At 45.6% G+C, this 4,250-nt stretch overlaps 1 pseudogene; it reads left to right on the forward strand.

The window, feature by feature from the left end:
- Nucleotides 1-2,690: 2,690 nt before the first annotated feature.
- LOC118654695 lies at nucleotides 2,691-3,495 on the forward strand (annotated as a pseudogene).
- Nucleotides 3,496-4,250: the final 755 nt, after the last annotated feature.

The following is a 4,250-nucleotide window of genomic DNA, read 5'->3' on the forward strand; positions in this document are numbered from 1 at the left end:
AATAAAGAAGGAGGGCTTCATATGTCCCATGTGAGGTTTGACCTTTGAGCTCAGGAGTTGGTCTAGTGACCAAACCAAATGGGAATAGTTGCCAATTAGAGGGGATATCGAAGCACAAAAACTGCAGCCTTTATAAACCAGGGAAAAAGGAACTTGGTGGGACTCTTTCTCCTCCCCACATGGGAGTCTATACTTATTCTTCAATAAATTTCCACCTTTGCTACCTTCTGTCCATGGTTTCATTCTTTGACTCCACCGGACAAGAGCTCGGGAACCATCCTGCACAGGGGAACACCTCATGTTTCCAGTCCAAAAATCCCATATTAATCAGGTTCTTACGTAAATCTGCATGGTTTATACAGCATCAGTCACTAAAACTGCTTAAGTATGAGCTGTTGTTGTGATTTCCCAAGTTTATATCAGGTCTTTTGGCTGTAATATGCAATTGCAAAGCTCATAAAGAAAAGTTTTAGTTCTCAATAATTCAAATTAAAGAATGAGATAAAAATGAAACATTAGTTTGATGGGTTGTAGCAAAATATCTAAGAAACAAAAAAATTCAAGATTCAGTTGAGTTTATGAGTGAGAAACAAAATTTTGAAATCAGTTAACTAAATTAATGTCTAATATCTGCAACTATGTATTATAGATTATATTGAAGCACAGTGTCCCCCTAAAATCATCCTCATTTTTATCCAAAAGCCAAATTAGAACCAATTTATTTGCAGCATTAAATCCAGCTTCAATTTGGCCTGATTATTTACATGAAAACAGAAAGAGTAGCAACTGATCACATAGGCTCTCTTAAATCTGCTTTGCTAGAATCTCTTAAGGAACCTCTGAACTGAACTTTAGCCCCTCAGGGCAAAGAAGAAAAGCCACATAGTTGCCCACAGGCTTTTCCTGCAATACCTATGGATTTGGATAAATTCCTCAAGTTCTCGAGGTCCCCCAAAATGTTTTGAGGTTCCTTTGCCATCTCTCAGGAAAAAAACCTTTGTTCCTTACCTGGAAAGGTTTCCATGAACCATGTGAATAAGCAAGTACCATTTCTCCAAGGGGCTTTTATCAGCTTCCAAAGTCATTCTTAATTCCTTAAATCTTTATGCTGATGTGCAGAGTATAGGCATGTCTCTCTCAATCATGACATTCCAGCAAAGTCTTAGTTAATAAAACCAGTTTACAATTGAATCTTATTATAAAGAGAACAAATTCTTATTGGATGCATGCAAACAAACATATTGGCATGAAAATAATAGTACTCATTAAGAGTTACCAAATTATGGAGAGATTAGGTAGGGAGAAAAATATAAATGCTTCAGTATTGCTTATGAGAGTGTAATTTACCAAATTGCTCTAGGGGAACAAAAAAAAACACCTTTCCTTATATCTGGAAGACAAAAACACTTAAAAATCAGCAATATTTTGAACAGTCATAAAAATAATATTTACTTTCAGTTCATTCAGTCCCATATAATCAATTTTTGTTTATCCTGATTATTCACCAGAATTTCCATGAATCCAGTATTCAAGTTCTATAAATCTTCATCTAGTTAAAAGATGTTACCTGCTTAAAAACTTGTAATTTAGAATAAGTCAGAGTACTTTTCATTGATCTTTCTAAAGATGTAGGATATTTGCAAATACATCAGAGTAAAACAATGACTGTCTATAAATGATAAACTTAAAATGGCATTGTTATAGATCTGCAATTGATAAAGAACTTTGTTTTTCTGTAAGATATAACATTCCAAGATAACAATTAGAATTATAGCAGACTGTATATCAGGACTTCATAGACTCTTGGAAATTTTTATATACTCTGTAGAGCAGTGATGGCGAACCTATGACACGTGTGTCAGAGGTGACACACAAACTCATTTTTTGTTGTTGATTTTTCTTTGTTAAATGGCATTTAAATATATAAAATAAATATCAAAAATGTAAGTCTTTGTTTTACTATTGTTGCAAATATGAAAAAATTTCTATATGTGACACAGCACCAGAGTTAAGTTAGGATTTTTCAAAATGCTGACATGCCGAGCTCAAAAGGTTCACCATCACTGCTCTAGAGCATCCACTATTTGTTCTATACAAATAGAATGTAGTTATTGGTATTTTTTATTTGGAAAATTCCCCATGTTTCAAGCATATCAAATATACTTAATTAATTAACACTTATCCTATCTGATAAAAGACAAAAAGGGTAATTGACTGTACCTTCGCTATGCTTCCCATTGGCTAATCAGGGCAATATGCAAATTAACTGCCAAGAAAGATGGCGGTTAATTTGCATATGTAGGCGCAGGAGCAGCAAGCGAAGGCAGGTGTGGGGAGCGAAGAGCAAAGAGGGAAGCCCGCTGGGCTAGCCTCCGCCACGCCCCTGGGGCCCGCAGAGAGTCTGCAGAGAGGTCCGGGCCTCCCTAGCAGAGAGTCTCCATGGTCAGACGGTGCGGTGTTGGGACCCGAATAAAGACGGAGGCGACTCAGACACCTTTAGACCAGCAAGCAGGGCCTTTCAGCCAGGACTCGGGGTGGGGGTGGGGCGAGGGAGGCGAGCTGGAAATAGAGAACTACAACTCCCAGGAGGCTTAGCAGCCGGGGCCCAGGTGCCTGGCCATGGAATCAGATGGGGTGGTTTTGTGAGCCACTTTAACCTAGAGGTTTGCAAGGTTGGAAGGTCTGCGCTGGGAGCCGGGAAGAATGGAGCTGGAGCAGAGAGAGGGGACCATGGCAGCCGTGGGCTTTGAGGAGTCCTCAGCACCTCCTGGCTCGGAGCTGGTGCTGCCTCCTCTGTTCGGTGGTCACATCCTGGAGAGGGAGCTTGAGACCCAAGTGGAGTTCGTGTCTGGGTTCTGGGCAGCTCCAGCCTCCAGGAGCGAGACAAAGAGGAGGAGGCAGCCCAAGGCCGGCGGCGGCATCAATGGGAACTCAATCGCAGGAAGTACAAGGTGCTGGGTCGACGCTGCAGGGAGATTGAGCAGGTGAACGAGCAAGGCCTGAACAGGCTCCATCAGGTACAGAGGATAACAAGGAGACTCTAGCAGGAGCGGAGGTTCCTGATGAGGGTGCTGGACTCCTACGGCGATGACTACTGGGCCAGCCAGTTCACCATCTTACTGGAGGACGAGGGCAGCCAGGGCACAGATGCCCTCACCCCAGGCAACGCTGAGAACAAGTCTCTGGAGAAAGAGGGGCTGTCCCCGCCCAGAAGGACGCCAGCACCTGCAGAAGCCAGCAGCCTGGCCCTTGCCAAGGGGCCCAGCGGGCGGAAGAGGAGGCGAGCGCCACGGGAAGGGTGCTGAGTGGGAGTCCCACTGACTCCGGAGCTGACCCCCTTGCAGATAAAGGTGGAGGAAGACTTTGGCTTCGAAGCGGACGAGGCCCTGGACTCAAGTTGGGTTTCTCAGGGGCCAGAAAAGCTGCTGCCCTACCCCACCCTAGCCATCCCCCCCTTTGACTGACCCCTCAATAAACGGACCCCATGCTCTCCTTGGCAAAAAAGCAACAACAACAAAAAAAGCTAAGCCCCTCACCTGCCACGCCGGCCTCAGCCTCGCCACTGGGCCCGCACAGCGAGAGAAGACCTAAGCCCCTTGCCCACCGCCCTGGCCCCTCCTGGCGAAGAGCGAAGGCCTAGATTCCAGGCGCCAGAGGAAAACTGGTGCCAGCAGCCAGGGGAAGGGGCCCCCGAGGGTCCCCAGACTGTGAGAAGGTACAGGCCGGGCTGAGGGATCCACCGGAGTGCACAAATTTTTGTGCACCAGGCCTCTAGTCCTATATAATAAAAGGTTAATATGCAAATTGATCCTAAAGACAGAACCAGAAAGTCTGGTTGCTATGATGTGCACTAACCACCAGGGGGCAGACACTCAATGCAGGAGCTGCCGCCTGGTAGTCAGTGCATTCTCACAGGGGGAGCTCCACTCAGCCGCAAGCAGGGCTGATGGCTGTGAGTGCAGCGGTGGTGGTGGGAGCCTCTCCCTCCTCCATGGCAGCGCTAAGGATATCCAACTGCGCTCAGGCTTACTCCTTGCAGCAGGCCTAAGCCATCACTTGGACATCCCCTGAGGGCTCTCTGACTGCAAAGGAGACAGGCCGGGCTTAGGGACCTTACCCCCCCCCCCCCCCCCGCCTCCAGTGCAAAAATTTTCATGCACTGGGCTTCTAGTTCTTTTTATAAGGAAAGAGAACAAATCCTTGAGGTATTCCAGTGGTCTATTGAAATAACTCAAAGTCATCTCTAGGTT

This window comes from Myotis myotis, unplaced genomic scaffold (assembly GCF_014108235.1).
Source record: "Myotis myotis isolate mMyoMyo1 unplaced genomic scaffold, mMyoMyo1.p scaffold_m19_p_4, whole genome shotgun sequence".
In the NCBI taxonomy this organism is placed as follows: Eukaryota; Metazoa; Chordata; class Mammalia; order Chiroptera; family Vespertilionidae; genus Myotis; species Myotis myotis.